Raw genomic sequence first — 20,409 nt, 5'->3', positions numbered from 1 at the left:
TCTAAGCAAGAAGATCACATAAGAACATAAGAATTGCTGCTGCTGGGTCAGACCAGTGACCCATCGTGCCCAGCAGTCCGCTCACGCAGCGGCCCCCAGGTCAAAGTCCAGTGCCCTAACTGAGCAGTAAAGAATACAAGAACTTCCATACTGGGTCAGATCAAATGTCCATCAAACCAATCGCTCCAGTGGCGTAGTAAGGGGAGGTGGGGGCGAGTGGACCGCTCCGGATGCCATCTTGGTAGGGGCGCTGGCATCTCTCCGCCTCCCACACCATGCTCGCATCCTCCATTCCCCACCCCATACCTCTTTAAATCTTTGCCAGCATGAGCGACTACTCTGGCCTGTTTCTCGCATTAGCCCGGCTCCCTCTGAAATCACTTCTGGGTCACGGGGCCAGGAAGTGACATCAGAGGGAAAGCTAACACCGGCATGAGCAGCAGGCCAGAAAAGCTGCTCACACTGGTGAAGATTTAAAGAGATACGGGGGGATGGAAAGGGAAGGCATGAGTGTGGCAAGGGGGGACGCAGAAGGAGAAGGGGGCACCTACCACCCTCGCTATGCCACTGCATCACTCTCTTATTGAAATTGGTCAATCCAGATCACCGGTACCTTGCAGGATTCAAAAGAATAGGTTCAGTCCTTCTTGCTCAGGCCTAAAGATGGGCAACGGTTTTCCCAAATTGACATCACTGATGATGGTTTATAGACTTTTCCTCCAGGAACTTGTCTAAACCCTTTTTGATCCAGTTATGACAACTACTTTAATCACATCTTCTGCACCAAGTTCTATAGTTTAACTCTGAACTGAGTGCTCCAATTTGTTTTAAAAGTGCCACTTATTACTCTGTGAAATTTTGCCCTTGGTGAGCAAACATGAATTTTATGGTCACAAGAGAACAGACCTCACTGGGTATCCTGGGTGTTAAGTTCTTAGCACAGCGATAATGTGAGAAAACAGGCTTCTGCAAAATCTGTTAAAGCGCTAAGGGCCTATTAACTACTTTTAGAAAAATATGTTTTTAGGGGGGGGGTCATGGGTGGAGAGTGGATGTTCCTTCATTATCTGGTTAGTGGGTTATGGAGGAGGTGGTAAGCACTCCAGGAAATTTTTTTGCAGATCTCACGTCTTAAATGACAATAACACATGACCTGCGACTAAAAATCAGATTAAAAAAAACTCTAAAAAAAGTACTATGTTAAATCTGGACTTAGCACATGGAAAGTCCAGCATTAGAACATATTAAGCCCAGATTTCAGCACACTTTAGTAAAAGAGCTCCTGGGTTCCTTGACTTATTGCCTTCAGTAAGGTAAATGACAGATTTTTGGCAGGGCCAGCATGTAGGAGTGGCATACAGGGCACTCGCCCTGGGCCTCCATACTACAAGGGGCTCCCAAGCCTGTCTCGTGCTGAAGGAAGCATAGGCTAAAGGCCAGCTTTGGGGTCCCTCTCACCAATTTTTGCCCTGGACCCCTGAATGTCTAATACCAGCCCTGATTTTAGGAATAGATAATTGAACAATACAAGGTTTGAAACTTGTGAGCAGCAGCATTCATTGTCACGCCCTTAAGCCCTACCTACTATCCACTCATGGCTTTTAGAAACATTTCAATCACCTTTCAAATAAATTTTAGATTTGCTCACCTACTATCTCGTATAGCTGAGGAAAATTATAGGCAAGGAGAAGATCATGAAAGAGGTGGAAGAAATGAGGCACAAATGCCCAATATTTCCAGAAGTAGTGAAGTAACCTAGAATAGAGAGGTAAAGAAAAGTATGGAAGCCCCAATGGGCCAGATTTAAAATTGACGTCCATAGGAAAAATTTGAGGAGCAGACATTTCTTCCCTTGGAAATCAGAGATGTTGGCATATGTCTACGTTGCCTGTGCTTGATTAGCCTGGCTCTGATTTCAATTCTCCTTCTAAAGAAATTTCCAAATGTGGCTATAAATCTTATTAGGCTTCTATATTTTTCAACTAATTTTGATATAGTATAAAACTAACATAGTAAATGATGGCAGATACGATTTGTATGGTCTATCCCAGAGTTCAACCCACAGCTCCATGTAAGTTGCACCCCTCTATGCCCTGTTTAAAGTGTGAAGAAGTGGCATAGCAAGAGAAGAGGCACTCTGCATCATCGTACTGTGCATCCCCTTGCGGTTGTCCCTCCCCCCCGTGAGCCCCCGCACTCTTCCCCGCTGTGTCTGTACCCCATCTCCGTGTACCTCTGTAAATCTTCACCAGCAGTGAGCAGCATCTCCTCCCTGCTGCTCAGCTCTTCCTCTGATGTCACTTCCTGGTCCCACAACCGGAAAGTCACATCAGAAGAAGAGCTGAGAGGGTGGTGCAAGCTGCAGTGAGGAGACATTGCTCGCTGCCGGCAAAGATTTAAATTAGTGGGTGGATAGAGAGGTGCTGGTGCCCCCACCAACAAGGCACCCAGGGCGGTCCGCACCCCTTTACTATGCTTCACTGGTATGAAGGTCATTTAAGTTCTGTCTTGACTCCGTCCTCTTTCTATTTAGGGCTCCTATGTGTCTATCCCTTGCATTTTTTAATTCCATCACTGTCTTTGTCCCTTACTACTCTCAACTGGGAGGACATTGCAAGCAGCCACCACTCTCTCCATGAAAAAGTATTTCCTAAGCCTGCTACTCCTCAACCTCAATTCATGTCCTCGAGTTCTACTGCTTCTCCGTCTTTGAAAAAGATCATTTTTTATACTACTGCCTCCCAAGTATTTAAATATATCATATATTCCCTATCCCTCCTTTCCTCTAGGGTATACACCAATCTGAGAACCGAAAAAAATCTCAACCGTTGAAAGGGTTTACTTAAGTCATTTGTTTAAAGAAGCTTTTACACTATGATGACCTTCATTTCTAGACTCCACGAGCTATCAAAAAACATTGCCTTACCCCGGTACTTTTGTCCTTACCCCAAATGTTCTCCTTTTTTTTCACAATTGTATTTCATACCCTTCAACCTTGCGTTTCCCGTTAGTCCAAATGTCCAAGTTTAGTTTTGTTATTCGTGCTGTAATCTTTTAACCTCAAATTCTTTTATTGTAACTCGCTTAGAAATCCAGATAAGCAATTTTATTAAACTTTAATAAAACTTGAAACAAACCCCATACCATTCAGTTCTATTTTTGTCCTTAGCGAAATATGGACCAAGGAAAGGTGCAATACAGTTTTATTTAAAATACATTTACTCATCCTAAGCCATGTTGGAATGTCACATTTGTAGGTGGTTTTAATCTATAACATTATATAACATTTACATCCTTCTGCGCATGTGCTGGCGTTTTGCTAATTTAAGCGCTATTTTCTAAAGAGAGCTGTGCCATAACAAACTGATTGGTAACGTTAAAAGTAAGTACAGTACACTGTGCTTTAATTTTGATATTAGAAATTTGAACGTAACTTACCCCTTTTTTTGTTGTGTTATTTTTAGCCCGTATCTCTCATAAACCCTGAGGAAGCCGCTGGCTAAGCGGCGAACGGGTTCCCGTTGGATGTGATACACGGGGCTCAAAGAGGCGGTACTTCTATGCTGCTTTACTGCTAATGTCAAGCTGAAAGATAAGTGCTTTGCTAAGGCTGTAAAGTTTTTTACATAGGTTATTTTGCCTTTTGCACAGCTATTTTGCACAACTTTGCATTTTTGCACTAATGTTAATGCTATTTGCACAGTTTTTGAATTTAAAAAGTTAAAAAAAGCTAAAAAAATTATTGAGTAGTGAAGTTATATATTTATAAATTAATGACGGAATAAGTCAAGTTAATATATGAAGGTTTTGGATTTATGAAAGAAACCCTAGCCACAATTCCTTATATGGATGATAGTATTATGATCCTTGGAGTGGCAATTCTGAGATTCTTTCCTTCATTTTGGTAGTAATTACCGTAAATCATTTAATTATATGGTTTATTTTCTCTCTATTTTGATTAACCTTTTGTAGATCTGTTTACCTGTGGTTAATTTTTCTTTTTTATTATTTTTTTGACTTAGCGAAATATGGACCAAGGAAAGATCCAATACAGTTTTATTTAAAATACATTTACTCATCTTAAGCCATGTTGGAATGTCACATTTGTAGGTGGCTTTAGTATACAACATTAGATTTATGTAAAAATCTCTTGTATGTAGAGAAACATGAATTTCTTTTCTGGGCAACCCTAAAAGAAAGCAGTCCAAGACGATAAATGAGAACAGATGCTACTTGACTTGGCTCTTTTAAATTGGCTTCTTGGTGGCTGAATCATAAAACTCTAAATAAAACTTTCTTTTCCCATTGCAAAACTGTATGTACTTAGACGACGAACTAAGCCAAGTCTCAATTTATTCCTCTTTTTTTATTTGACATTTTAAAATGTACTTGTTACTTGGGTGGATAAGGTGCTTTGTTGAAGTCCCAGAGAATACAGGGATCCTGCTTTTTTATATGCGTGGGATGAAAACAGAGGATCTCTAATCAGAAAATAATGGGTATACATTGAAGGAACTAAAGCCAGTACTGGGAAGGCTTGCACGGTCTGTGTCCCGTATATGGACATTCGGTTGAATACGGGCTGGGGAGGGCTACGATGGGCTGGAGTGAGCTTTGATGGAGACTCCTGGAGATAGAACCTAAACACACTACCGGGCTCTGAGTTTCTGGCCCAGAAGTATCTAAGAAAAAGGACCATTTAAATTAAATGATTAATTTATGGAGCATGTATGGTTGGGGCATACTGGATGGACCATTCAGGTCTTTATCTGCCGTCATTTACTATGTTACTATGAGTAACACAGGAAGCCGAGATGCCACTGTGTTATTTTTTATGTCTGTTTATATGACTACTTGTATGGTCATGTATTTTATTGTGTATGTGACCAGAGAATTGGATAGAGGATGTGCACTAGATGTGGTATATTTAGATTTTAGCAAAGCCTTTGACAGTGTTCCACACAGACATCTAATAAATAAACTGAGTGCCCTCGGGATGGGTCCCAAAGGGATGGGCTGGGTCAAGAACTGGTTGAGTGGAAGGCGACGGAGGGTAGTGATCAATGGAGATCGCTCTGAGGAAAGGGATGTTACCAGTGGTGTGCCTCAAGGTTCTGTTCTTGGGCCTGTTCTTTTTAACATTTTTATAAACAATATTGCTGAAGAGTTGTCGGGTAAGATTTGCCTCTTTGTGGATGATACCAAAATCTGCAATAGAGTAGACACGCCAGATGATGTGAAGAACGTGAAGAAAGACCTGGCAAAGCTTGAAAAATGGTCTGAAATTTGACAGCTAAAATTTAATGCTAAGAAATGCAAGGTCATGTATATGGGCTGCATAAACCCGAGGGAACGGTACAGTTTAGGAGGCGAAGAACTTATGTGCATGACAGAAGAGCGGGACTTGGGTGTGATTGTATGTGACGATCTTATGGTGGCCAAACAGGTTGAAAAGGTGACGGCGAAAGCTAGAAGGATGCTAGGTTGCATAGGGACAGGCATGGCCAGTAGGAAAAAGGAAGTATTGATACCCCTGTACAAGACTTTGGTGTGACCCCATTTAGAATATTGTGTACAATTCTTGAGGCCGCACCTTCAAAAAGATATAAAAAGGATGGAGTTGGTCCAGAGAAAGGCTATTAAAATGGCATATAGTCTTCATCAAAAGGCGTATGGGGACAGACTTAAAGATCTCAATCTGTATACTTTGGAGGAAAGGTGGGAGAGGGGAGATATAATAGAGATGTTTAAATACCTATGTAATGTAAATGCGCATGAGTCGAGTCTCTTTAATTTGAAAGGAAACTCTGCAATGAGAGGGCATAGGATGAAGTTAAGAGGTGATAGGCTCAAGAGTCATCTAAGGAAATACTTTTTTTACAGAAAGGGTGGTAGATGCATGGAACAGTCTCCTAGAAGAAGTGGTGGAGACAGAGACTGTGTCTGAATTCAAAAGGGCCTGGGATAGGCACATGGGATCTCGGAGAGAGAAAGAGATAATGGTTACTGCGGATGGGTAGACTGGATGGGCCGTTTGGCCTTTATCTGCTGTGTTTCTATGTTTCTATGTGCGTTATAATCCACTTTGTATAAAGCAGGCTATAAATAAATACCATAAACCATTAAGTAGAACAGGGATGTCCAACCTTTTGGCTTCCCTGGGCCGCATAAAAAAATTTTTTTGGGGCCGCGCAGACGCTGCAGCAAGACAGATGAGGGAGCCGGAAAGATGGTAAACACTCGGGGGCAGCAGAGGAAAACTGCGTCACCCTCGAGCGGGGCCGCACAAAATACTTCACGGGGCCGCAGGTTGGACACTCCTGATGTAGAATATTCTTACTGTTAAAAAACTAAGTCAGAAGAATGATCTGGAATGTAGAGTAACTGCTTTATGTTACCAACTGAAGGTCTCCAAACAAAGAGAGTTGATACTTCATATTCTGCATAGTTAACCTGTGGAAATCATTTGCTATAAGCTATTATGAAGGGGAAGAATTGGCCTTCCTGGTGGCTCTGTAGTGAGAGAAGAGTTTCCAAGCTAACACTGCTCTCTAGGCCAGCCAGGGTAGGGGATGTTGTAGAATTACCCAAGGAAGGGATCACCAACTATTGTATAATATTGACACCTAATGGCCAAACTTATCCCCCCTTTTACTAGTGGTTATTAGCGCAGGGAGGCACGCTGAATGCTCCGCGCTGCTTCTGACGCATAGGAACTCTATGAGCGTCAGGAGCAGCACGGAGCATTCAGCGTGGCTCCCTGCGCTAATAACCGCTATCGCAGTTTAGTGAAAGGGGGAGGGGGGTTAGAGTCCACGTTAAATATGTTCAGAGAGAGACAAGGTTTATGGCCTCTGAGGACTTTCATAGTGATGGCTGAGTCAGGAAAGGGAGACAAAAATAGGGTGACCCCCCCTTGGGTAATTGTGAATGAAGACTTATTGGATGACATCATAGACCCATTAAATTGAAAAGCTCAAAGGATCAGGAGGACACAGTATCGATGAGCCCACAGGCAGCGTTAAAAGAATCGCTGTCATGCCAGCGTTGTCCTTGCATTTTTACAGGTGACGGAGGTTTTGGAACCAGGTGAGGAGAAGGAAAGTACATCCCAACCCATGGGAGCCCCCTGGAACAGCTGATTTTAAAATGAAGGCAAGGATGTTGGATGGGAGGGCATTTGGTGGAAGGGGCAAGGAGGAGAGGAATTGGGGACCCCTCCTTAATTTCTGTCCTGGGTCCAGCCTGTCTAACACCACATTTATTAATGATTGGTACAGGGAAACCAATGACTTTTTTTGTAACTCAGGTGGAAACTAACCTTTCTTCTACAGAACGTTTCAGTAGGATTTTACATACAACATAAGGTAATCCCCCTTTGTTTTGTTTTTTTCATTATAAATACAAGACTTGACTGTAGACATAGACCTGTTCAACTGCACGATCTGGGCTCCTGCCAACCATTTTGAAAACGTGGTTATTTTCAAAGTTGTAAATTCCGCGCCTCTCCATACTATTCCAAATCCATATTGTATCTGTTCTCTTTTCTAATTTCTTGTAAACCGTGCTGAGCTCTACTGTTTTAGAGAAGATGCGGTATATAGAAACATAGAAACATAGAAAGATGACGGCAGAAAAGGGCTATAGCCCATCAAGTCTGCCCACTCTACTGACCCACCCCATTAAGTACGGTATGTTGTATATAAGCCTAAGGTTTAGTTTGGTTTCCTATGCCAAATTAGCAGCTACCTGGAGTGACGAGCTGTTAGACTTTTACGTCCACACACTTAGAAGGTTGTATTCGGAATATGGCTTGATTGGTGGAGAATGTTCTTATGTAGAAAATTCAATACAAATTTATACTGAGATTTAATAGTTCCCCATACAGGGCATTTAAAGCCTTCATTACTGCCTCTAGTTGCTGTCTAAAGTGTGCCTTGAGCCTGGCTACTTCTACTATATGTTCTGGTAATGCTCACATATCCAGACCTTTTGGTGCAGAATATTTCAATCCATCACTTCTCAATGGTCTGTTTGTTTATTAGGTACTTGATATTACATTACATTAGTATTTATAGAAGAGGAGTTCAATGTGATTTACAATTAGAAAAGTCTGGCCATATCCAGAGATTACATTACTTCATTAAAGTTCATGACACAGATAACTTGGTTTGTGTTCATGTAGGCGTATGATTATGGCATATGGTTTCTTACAAAACTGGTCAAAGTGGTTAACATAAAAATGAATCATTAAAGACAGAAATGAACACCATAAAAATAATACTTAAGAACATAAGAACAGCCTTACTGGGTCAGACCAATGGTCCATCAAGTCCAGTAGCCTGTTCTCACGGTGGCCAATCCAGGTCCCTAGAACCTGGCCAAAATCCAAGGTGTAGCAACATTCCATGCTACTGATCCAGGGCAAGCAGTGGCTTCCTCTATGTCTTTTTCAAGAACAGACTATGGACTTTTCCTCCAGGAATTTGTCCAAACCTTTCTTAAAACCAGCTACGCTATCCACTCTTACTACAACCTCTGGCAATGTGTTCCACAGCTTAACTATTCTCTGAGTGAAAAAATATGTCCTCCTATTAGTTTAAAAGTATTTCCCTGTAACTTAATCGAATGTCCCCTAGTCTTTGTAATTTTTGACGGAATGAAAAATCGATCCACTTGTACCTGTTCTACTCTAATAGCAAAAGAACAAATGAAGACACAGATAGCAAAGTGAGAGGGTATCCAAATTTAATCAGAACCTGAAGATCACCAAAGTCACTTAGCTGTCAATCTGTAGGCCAAGTTTATCTGTAACCTGTTGCTAAAATCATTCCTAGTTCCTGAAGATTTTTAAGAAGGGTTCCAGGGAGATCTGGGAAATTACAGACCAATAAGCCTGACTTCAGTGTCAGGCAAAATAGTGGAAACAAGTTAAAAAAAATAAAATTGTGGAACACGTAGACAAACATGATTTAATGGGTTCAACCAAGGGAGATCTTGTCTCACCAATTTGCTTGACTTCTTTGAAGGTGTGAATAAACATGTGGATAAAGGTGAGCCAGTTGATGTAGTATATCTAGATTTTCAGAAAGCTTTTGACAAAGTTCTTCATGAGAGACTTCTGAGAAAATTAAAGAGTCATGGAACAGGAGGCAATGTTCAATTGTGGATTAGGAATTGATTATCGGACAAGAACACCTCACCTTTGAAAAAGGGCAGTCAAACAAAAAAAAGGTAAGAGTGGAGTCTTTCAACTGGTAATACAATCTTTATTAACCAAGTATAATCCCAACAGGGAACCCTGTTTCGGCGTGTGGAAACGCCTTCCTCAGGGGACACTGGAGGTGATATCGCTGACATCCGTTGACCGCGTGAGCATACACAGCTGAAAGTGAAGCTGTGTATGCTGCTATTCACCACTCACGCATTCGGTGGACTTCAGCGATATCACCTCCAGTGTCCCCTGAGGAAGGCGTTTTCACACGCCTAACTAGAAGAACAACCAGCAGCTATAAAAATTAGCCTTTATTCCAAACTGCATATAATAATCTACCACAGTACCTCTATAATTCTTAAGGTAGGACTTGAATTTGTGGAGGCCACAACCAATCTAAAGACTGATGACTTTTCAAGCGCCAATGATCTATCTAATCACAGAATCCAGCTCTGTGGGTACTTGAATACCCCCCCCCCTTCCCCAATATTTAACAAACTCCTCCACTGTATCCAGGGAGAGGTATTTGATATTGGTTTTAGCATCCCCAATAATTTGAAAAAACTGGGCCCCCTATATATCTACTTTATATACAAATTGAGCTTGTAGGATCTATTTAGGGTTCTCCAGGTTCATAGACTTGTTCAATGAACCCATTACAAAAAAATCTAGCCCTCTCTGTTATTACCAAATTCCCTTTTTTTGACTTATGATGGCTAGAAACCCAATGAGAACAGCAGACTGGATATGTCACATAGAATGACGAGACGTTTTCTTAAAAAATAAAAAATAAATAAAAATTGGGAAACCTTTATAGGGTTCATTCACAAATTTTTGCTTTTTCACCATGGCAATGGTGGTCAAACAGTCAGTTGCTAGACGACGGGGGAAGGATTACCACACTTAGCTATGATCTTTTTGCTTCCGGAAAAAAAAAAACCAAGAAACCCTCCTTCTCTTGGCTCTTGTTAAACTAAGAGCTCCTTGTGGTCTCTTGGACATTCTTGCTCGATGAGTCGTCCCAGCTGTAGCACACTCCTACAGTCGCAGCTTTGAATCATCCCGTTTGCCGTCACAATGGATCCGTTTTCATAACCAAAACAAAAAAAAAAGTACACACCAGTTTGTTTGCTTGCTTGCGAGCTCTCCACCAGATGTCTCTCTGAGCAGCCAATACATGCATTTCAAAGAAAAAAGGCTTCTTTCTCAGAGAAAGCAGAACAGTCAAAACCAAACAAACCTTTTATATATGAGGGAATTGTTATATTAATACACAAACTAGTGCATCACTGAAGGAAGCGGTCTGTGTGCTTCTGTTGCTGCTGAATAGTCATTAGGGAGAGCTGTTCTGGGTCAGAAAGTTTGCAGGGTGGTCAGCTGGAAAACCTAGGAGCCAACTTTTCAGAATTATTGGGGGGTGTTTAGCCCAATGGAAATTACATCTCCCTCGACACAGCCAAGGGATTTGTTCAGTGTTAAGGGTGCTCAAGCACCCACAGAGCCGGTTCCTATGGATAGAAATCTGAAATCAGATGGACTTGCTAGTAAGAGCCAGATGGACTGCTAGTAAGAGACATACGAGGGCCGTTCAAAAAATATCAGACCTTAATTTTTCTTGCGTAAACAAATAAAGCTAGGGAGGCATGGTTTGGTGCATGTATGTAGGCGATCCTAATGCACATGCTGTTGCCGGCAGACATCCGATGTATGAGGAAGTGTAAGTGAGCGTCGTCTGATTTTCGTTTTTGAGAAAATGACAGAAAAAGTTGAACAGCGCTACTGCATTAAATTTTGTGTACAGCTTGGCAATTCCCAAGTGGAAATGATCTGCAAGATTCAACAGGCCTTCGGGGACAAAGCAATGGGCACCACACAGATAAAGGAGTGGTACAACTGCTTCAGAGATGGCCGCACATCAGTGGAGAGTGAAGCACGTTCTGGTAGGCCCTCAACATCCAGAAATGAGATCGTCATTGACCAAGTGAGGACCCTGGTGATGCAGGATCGTCAAATCACGATCAGAGAACTTGCAGACGAGGCAAGCATCAGCGTTGGATCATTCCATTTTGACTGAGGATTTGGGCTTCAGGAGAATTTTGATGAAGTTCGTGCCAAAGCTGCTAACGATCGAGCAGAAGCAACTCCATTTGGAGATCGCACAGGACATGCTGGAGACCGAACAGTGATCCCAACTTCCTCAGTACAGTAGGTGCCAAGTTGATGTCATCACAATGGAAGCATTCAACATACCCCGAGGCCATAAAAAGCAAGGCAGCTCCATCATGATAATGCACCTATTCATTCTTCACATTTGATATGGAGTGTCTTGGCCAAACACACCACACTTGTGATTCCTCAGGTTCCCTACTCTCTCAACATGGCTCCATGTGACTTCTGGCTTTTCCCCAAGCTGAAAATGCCCCTGAAAGGGACCAGATTTCAGTCAAGAGAAGACATGCAGAATGAGATGGACTAGTTGCGAGCAATCTCAAAAGAGGCGTTCCAGCACTGCTTCCGACAGTGGCAGCCCAAGGGGACTACTTTGATAGTATAAGATTGTTGTATCTAATTACAAGTATTTTTTATGAATAAAGGTCTGATACTTTTTGAACAGCCCTCGTACACTGCAGGGAGGGTGGACCCCATGTTCATGTCAAGAGAGGAGCTCGTTTTATTCATGCATCACCTGCAAATGAAGAACTGCAAGTCCATAGGTGCACTGGAAATGAAACCAGGACTGGATGAATTTCCTTTTTCATGACGTGGTGTTAAAAGTGATTACTATAATCCACTTCATTCCAAACTCCAAATTGTTCTCATTTGACTTTAAAAATTAATGAAAGATTTCCAGAAACACCTTGTGATAACTAGCAGACTGAGTCTAGGTCAGGAGTGGGCAAACATTTTGACTCGTGGGCCACAATGGGTTCTTAAATTTGACAGAGGGGCTCAAACTTTTTAAATCCCCCCCTGGTACCTTTTTTAATCCCCCAGTACCTTTTTAAAACACCCCCCGCCCCGTTGTACCTTTTAAAATCCCCCTTATAGCCTGGTGGTCCAGCATGTATCCAGTCGGATTTTCAGGATTTCCCCAATGAATATGCATTGAAAGCAGGGCATGCAAATAGATCTCAGGCATATTCATTGGGGAAATCCTGAAAACCTGACTGGATTCCGGCCCTTGAGGACCGGAGTTGCCCACCCCTGAGTTAGGAGGTTTGGGACCGTAGGTGCTATGATAGTCTCTCTGACAGCCCATTCTGTGTTGATTAACACTTTGCACTGGATTTGGGTCTGAGCACCTTACACTATATAATTTAATGAATGATATCTTCAAGATTTAAAAGTATAAGAGCTGTGATTATTGTGAATACACACATATCTGCCATTATTCTGTAACCCGTGCAAGCAAATTTATATGCTAACAGCCTAATTGTATAAAAGGCACAAAAATAAGCTTGTGGGGTTTGACTAAAGAGCCAGTTTGCACCAATAATTGGGATCTTAACAAGCAATTATAGGTGCTAATTGGAATTAAAATTCACATGGTTCCCAAAAGGGGGTGGGGCCATGGGAGGATCAAGGATGAATAAGGGGGCATTCCTGAAATTTATATGCATAGTTATAAAATAAGGAGGATCTGTGCCTGATCTACGAATGAGGATTAACGTCACGGTTCACTTGGTATAAATGGCTGTGCCTAATGTTAATCGCAGTTCCCGGCCCCAAGCCCTATTCCAGGGGTAGGGAACTCCGGTCCTCGAGAGCCGTATTCCAGTCGGGTTTTCAGGATTTCCCCAATGAATATGCTTGAGATCTATTTGCATGCACTGCTTTCAATGCATATTCATTGGGGAAATCCTGAAAACCCGACTGGAATACAGCGCTTGTGGACCGGAGTTCTCTACCCCTGCCCTATTCTATAAATGGTATTTAACTTTGAGCACCATATATAGGATGGCACCAAGCACAATTTTTTGGGGCTCTGAATTTTTAGGCACCATTTATAGAATCAAGTCCCAAGTATGAAAATGTGAATGCAAGATAATAAAGAATTATGGTTATTTTAATACTGCATACCTGGAGTGTATAATGTGAAGTTCACTGCCACCAGTGACCTCTAGGTGCCAGCACTGCTCTTAGAATTCAGATGGTTTGCTGTGATAGCTGCTGGAAAACATTCTTCTGCCCATAAGCAGTTTGTTCAGGCAAAAAGTTCAGAAAACAGTTTTTCCTTCAGATTTCCTTCAGAATAAATGTCAGTATTTCCATGGAAAGAAGACACCAAATAAAGAAGCTTTAAAATACGGACCGCTCTATTACAAACACATTACGTGAAACGGACTCATCTTGACCGTGTTTCGACCACTGCCTGCATCAAGGGGCTTAAAAATTCCTACAGTCCAATGTGACAAAAACTACAGAATTAATAATGTGAAAATAAAGCCATGCACCAAACTCAAAACACAGACTTTGAATGCACAAAGGGGTTGATTCTATAAAGGGCGCTTCACTTAATTGGCAAAATATCCTTAACAGTCTCAAAAATTGGTTAAAAAAAATTAATTGGGTGATAGGCACCTATCCAGTTCTATAAAAGATAGGTGCCTAACACAATGCACTTAGTAGAACCTAAGACCTAAGTGGATGTTTCTATGGGTGGAGCGTGAGTTAGGTGCTCTGGAAACTCCGTACTATTAAAAAATATTTTGACAAAGTTTCCTTCCGCCTACTAGTCCAATCCTATATCCTGAGTATTCTCGACTACTGCAATATTACATATATAGGCGCTCCCAAGAAAATTACTAGAAAATTAAGGGTGGTCCAGAACACGGCTGTCCGCCTTATTTATGGCCTAAAGAAATGGGAACACATCACCCCTTTCTATCAAAAACTCCATTGACTGCCATTTAAATCCAGAGTTCTGTTTAAGTTCTCTTGTTTCTGTTACAAAATAACATTCGGTATGCTTCCAAGTTACCTAAATTCTCATTTTAACCTAAGTTATACAAACAAGAGTTCTCGAGGATTGCATCTGTTCGCTTATCCTTCAGTTAAATTTTGCCCAGTATAAAAGATTTTGTGAAAGAATCTTTGCCTTTCAGGCAGCCAAACTAAACATTTGGCTTGCCTGATGTGTGTTAGAGGCCTCTTCTTATCTGGAGTTTAGAAAACAGCTAAAAACTCAGTTATTTAATGGGCTAGGGCCTTAATATTTTTTTTATAGCTTTATTCTGCTATGTAAAATTCTCTGCATTCTTTTATATTGCATTTTATAATTTATGTATTTCTTTTTTTAGTGGCTTTTAATTGTTGTTTTTATATAACTACTACTGTTTGTATCTTATCCAATTGTTGTGAACCGCTTAGAACTCCCGGGTATAGCGGTATATAAAAATAAATTTATTATTATTATTAAGTGTAATTCTCCAAAAACGTAGGCGCCTGAAATGTACATTTCAGGTGCCTACGATTTTACATTGGTACCACTAACCACAGTTCTTTAAACGATGCCTAAGTGTGATTGACATGCGGCCAGCACCTTTTTTTTTTTAGCCGCTGACCAATTTAGATGCCATTTATAGAATCAGACCCAAATTGATTACAAAGAATCAAAGTATCTTTAAATATAAAACACATAGCATAATTGAGTAGTGTAGCCAGACCACCAATTTTGGGTGATCTTGAGCTCAAAACGGATGGGCACAAATTTTCTATCTGCCTCCTCCCTCCCCCCTGGACGTGGTCCAGTATCTCTCCAATTCTCCCACTGGCAATCCTGAATCCCTCCCTATCTCTCAACTCCCCCCATCCCCCATGGGGAGTGTGTAGCGCAGTGGTTAAAGCTACAGCCTCAACACTCTGAGGTTGTGGATTCAAACCCACACTGCTCCTTGTGACCCTGGGCAAGTCACTTAATCCCTCCCCCCATTGCCCCAGGTACATTAGATAGATTGTGAGCCCACTGGGACAGACAAGGAAAAATGCTGAATACCTGAATAAATTAATGTAAATCGTTCTAAGCTCCCCTGGTAGAACAGTATAGAAAACTGAATAAATAAAAGCTTTAGCCCCTGTTAACCAGAGCTGGTATTGTGACATCATAATGCCTCATTCCACCAAAGTCTAAGAACCAACCTCTTCAGTGATGTCACTGTCTCTTGATTGTACTATATTAGACTCCATTGCTATATTATTATATATAGCAATGGTTTTGATTCGTAGAGATGTTTCTTTTTTTCTTTTACTTAAGGAGGGGGAATTTGTCAGTGTGGACTACTGTTAAGATGTGTTATTTTACTGTTAATTCCAGTTAATACTGTCTAAATCTGGCTGCATAATAACAAGGGGGCTGTTTACCTATAGCCCGTACTGATAACTTACTCCTAGAATTTCTTGAAAAGTCATTTGCTTAGTTTGCCTATGGATAATCTAGAGCAGGGGTAGGGAACTCCGGTCCTCGAGAGCCATATTCCAATCGGATTTTCAGGATTTCCCCAATGAATATGCATTGAAAGCAGTGCATGCAAATAGATCTCATGCATATTCATTGAGGAAATCCTGAAAACCCGACTGGAATATGGCTCTTGAGGACCGGAGTTCCCTACCCCTGATCTAGAGCTTGGTATGTGTATGTGTGTGTGTGTTTGCCTAGGGATAATCTAGAGCTGGGGGTGTGTGTGTGTTTGCCTAGGGATAATCTAGTCTAGAGCTTGATATGTGGGCGTATGTATGTATGTATGTGTGTTTGCCTATGGATAAACTGGAGCTTGGTATATGGCTATGTGTGTGTGTGAGTGAGGTATGGTGTGTATATTTAGGGGACAATTTCTCCAAGTGGATTAGTTTTGCAGGGCATATGAAGTATGATCCCAGTCTCTCAAATTTACTGCTACTCACCATAGTTCATTGTGCCAAAGAGATTGTTTTTCTGGTGTTCAAAAGATATTTCACATAAAGGCGATTTATCCAGGGGCACGTGGAAGTTCTTTTAATCAAGCCTGTGACAACCAAAATGACGGTAAATATTTATGTATCTCTGTTCCACATTTTCTTAGTCATGGACTGTCTTTCTCGGTATTTGAGGATCATCCTTTTCTCCACACAATTCACCGAGTTATCACTTGGGACTGACAGTTCTATAATCAATGCTGTTCTGGTGTTTTACTCTTGTATCACTATATCCAGTTTTTTTGCATCCAGCTTTTTATCGGTCAGGATGAGGATGTCCCAGGTAATCACAATTCTTTGACTCATGATCCCATTGCTCCAACACTCTGGAATGCCATACCATCTCACCTCTGCCACGAAAAGTCTCTCAATAAATTCAAAACCAATCTTCAAACCTTCTTGTTCCAGGATGCATTCCAAATTATAAGGTAACATCGCTTCTCTGACCATAGCATTTTCTCGCTTCCACTCATGAGAATCGCTTCCAGGAAACGACCTTCCCTTCCTTGATGTTCCTTCCCATCCCCCATACCTCCCCTTATTTTTATTTTATGATGCGATTATTATTCTTCCCTACCTCTATCTCCTCTTGTATCACTTATGTCAATGTACTCATCTTAACCCTGCTCCCACCTACCCCTTTTAAAAATCTTTATTATTCTATCTTTATTTTATTATTCCATTTCATTTTTTAAAAATTTTATACTTTATATTTCTAACATTGTAAACTGACTGGATACATGTTGAGGGTCAGTATATCAAAAATATTAATAAACTTGGAAACTTTTCTGGTACACTGATGTTGTAATGCTTAGAGTTTCCAGCAAATGAGACATGCCACTTTGTTGTGCCTTTCTGTATAAAAGTTTTCCACCTTCAGCACTTTTCAGCCAGCCACGAGATGAGGAACTGTTTCCTGCTCTTTCTTATAGAATCTACAGATATCTGTTGCACTAATTTATTCAATGCTTGCAGTAAACCATCTTGTCCATAATCCACTGTCCTGTGCTCATCCTTCACTTTCAATTCACATGTCCTTATAAATGGTTCTTGGAGTAACATTTTGTATTTCCTGCTGTACTTGAAGAGATTTTTCTCTTTCTTTGCTAATTCTGTTGCTTCCTTCCTTTTTGGTACTGATGGATTTTCAACCATTCCATCTACTCATTGGTATGTTTGTCTGTTTAATGGTGGAACTGGATTTTGGAAGTTTTCTTTCATATTTGAACACATTTTGTGTTTTGGGACGTGATGAAGCCATGAGGTAAGCTTCCAGGTCTTTGAGAGTAGTTTGATAAGTGTAATCTATTTTTATGAGACCAATGAAATCTAGAAATGTACAATATAGCCATACACTGGTTCTTATAGATGTCCTTGCAAGCATGGAGGAATTTTCTTGTTCGCACATCTATGCTATGATGAAAGTGTAGCGCTGCGTCTGTGGTACATCTATGGTCCTTCGATGGGGAGGGGGTTGAAGGGGTATCAGATGGTGTATTTCTGGCTGTAGATATATTGGAGGATACAGCCAAAAGACACATCCTGAAGTTCCTTAGCAAATGCTTTTGCTTCCAAATAAGAAAGATTCATTCTGACTGCCAGCAAAAAAAGAAGACATGGCATCAAGTTTACATTAGCTGATGTGCTCTGAGATACAGAATGACACAGGGACAAATTTGTCCCCTTCTCCGTGGGATCTATCTCCCTCCAGGCTCTGTCATCTGCACAAGCCTCCAACACTTATGGCAGGGGTGTCCAATGTCGGTCCTCGAGGGCCGCAGTCCAGTCGGGTTTTCTGGATTTCCCCAATGAATATGCATGAGATCTATTTGCATGCACTGCTTTCAATGCATATTCATGGAGGAAATCCTGAAAACCCGACTGGATTGCGGCCCTCGAGGACCGACATTGGACACCCCTGACTTATGGTGACTTATCCCCCATGTCGTTCTCTACTCTGTGCCGACTTTCCTCCTACCACTTCCATGGCTACCTTCAGCTCACTGCCAGTTCTGATCAGCTTTATTCTGGTAGCAATATGGGGTGATCTATCTATTAGTAAAAAGGTACAAAGTCAGAAAGAGACGGTGTGTGAGTGCCAAGCTTCTTTGCCCATTACATCAGTGTTGTGAGGGGCTGTCTCAACCACTTCAATCACCACTAGTCTCTCTCTCTACCCAGATGCTATCTTTTCTAATCATTCTATTTCCTCCACACCGTCTCCAACTTTCTGTCTCTACCTCCTCAACCCATCTCCGTCACTCTGTCTGATTTTGCCTGCTGCCCCTCGCCTGCACTGCAAACTCTGGGGCCTTGATCAGTTTGGCTTTTCTATTTGCTGCCTAATCTGTTTCCTGATCCCTCCTACTTTGAATGTGTTTGTATAAGGTGGTCCTCCTGATCCTGATCTGCAATTAGCCCTGCTTGCTCTTCTGGAGCTAAATGAACCTAAACAGCAACTGAGCAGTAGGTCACAATTAGTCAATGGAGCATGTACATCACTCTTCAGAAGATGGTGTCTGGCGTAAGGTCAAAAATGGACCAGATGAATGATGCAGCACAAAATTACCATTGGTAGCAGGCTGCAGGCCCCTCCCCTCATCTGGCTGTGTTGTGTTCACACCACTAATTCTATTAAAAAAAAAATCTGAGCACTCACTCAAGTTATTGAACGTTCTTTAATTGCCAGAGTGGTCTAAATACAAGGGATATAAAAAATATCTTACAGAGGTTAAATGAGGTTAAAAACGTTTTTGCATAGGAATGTAAATTTTATAAACTTTTTTGTCTTTCCAATGTTAGAATTTTTTAAAAACAAGTCATTCAGTTAAAAAAAAATACAAATATATGTTAGTTATTTTTAAAGGCATGTTTTATTTTTGTGAGTGAAATGTTATTAGTAGGTCAGTATGAACTGCGACATAAGTAATTTTATGACTGGGTATTGATTTCTGAAATAGTTATAACTTATCCTGTTATAGTTAAAAATGAATGGTTGCTTCTAGATTTGGATAAATTTGCTCCCCCCCCAAAAAAAAGACACAAAATAACCCTCTGAGACAAAATCAACCTGAATGAGATGAGTTTATGATTAATCACACAACTATGGGGTCTTTTTATTAAGGCGTGCTAATCGATCTAGCATGCTCTAAATCAGGGGTGTCCAACCTTTTGGCTTCCCTGGGCCGCATTGTCCAAAAAATAATGTTTCTGGGGCCGCACAAATGCTGCAGCAAGACAGAGGAGGGAGCCGGCAAGACGATAAACACCCAGGGGCAGCAGAGGAAAACACTGCATCACCCTCGACCGGGGCCGCACAAAATACTTCACAGGGCTGCAGGCGGCCCTCGGGCCGCAGGTTGGACACCCCTGCTGTAAATGCAAAGGCGTCCATAGAATATAATGGATGCTTTAGCATTTAGTGCACGCTAATCTTTATCATGCACTAAATCGATTAGCACATGCTAAATTGGTTAGCGCGCCTTAGTATAAGGACCCTAATGTGTACCGAGGGTTTTGACCCCAAGCTGATGATATCGTATAATGACATCTGAAGAGACCAGGTCATTCGTGAGGAAAAACAGGTATACAATATCCAAGAACTGGATCAACTGGAAGAAATAAATTAAGGAAAACACTTTTAGAATGATTACTAACAGTCCGCCAGCAATCTGAAACCCAAAATCTCTTTCTGCTGAGTTGGCATTGTATTTGAGAATATCCATAATATGGGGCTCTTTTACAAAAGTGCATTGATCGATTTAGTGTGCTCTAATGAGTACCATGTGCTAAATGCTAAAGACACCCATTATATTCCTGTGGGTATCTTTAACATTTTGCGCGCGCTGTTAATGCATGCTAAATCGGTTACCACAACTTAGGAAAAGAATCCCTATTTTAAGATGTAATAACAATTCCTGCAGAAAGTAGCTAGGTCGCTCTGAAAGCATACATTTTTGAACATACAATATCTGTAGGCTGGTATCATCTTTAGCAAATATTCTATTAGATTTCTTTCAAATATTAAGAAATAACACATTATTGACCAGTAAAGAAACAATTGAGACTTTTTTTTTTTTGTTGTTGCTGTAATTAGCAGACAAAATAATTTGGCTGCCTGAGATTAATAAGGGATGAGAAAACTCACAATGGTTCTCATCCCAGTTTTTGGGCACCCTACTGATTTGGTTATCACAATAGGACGTGCTTTTGTTAACACACATTCAGTTCACCCGAGCATCTTA

Source organism: Geotrypetes seraphini, chromosome 11 (genome assembly GCF_902459505.1).
Source record: "Geotrypetes seraphini chromosome 11, aGeoSer1.1, whole genome shotgun sequence".
Taxonomy (NCBI): Eukaryota; Metazoa; Chordata; class Amphibia; order Gymnophiona; family Dermophiidae; genus Geotrypetes; species Geotrypetes seraphini.
This window is presented reverse-complemented; position numbering follows the sequence as displayed.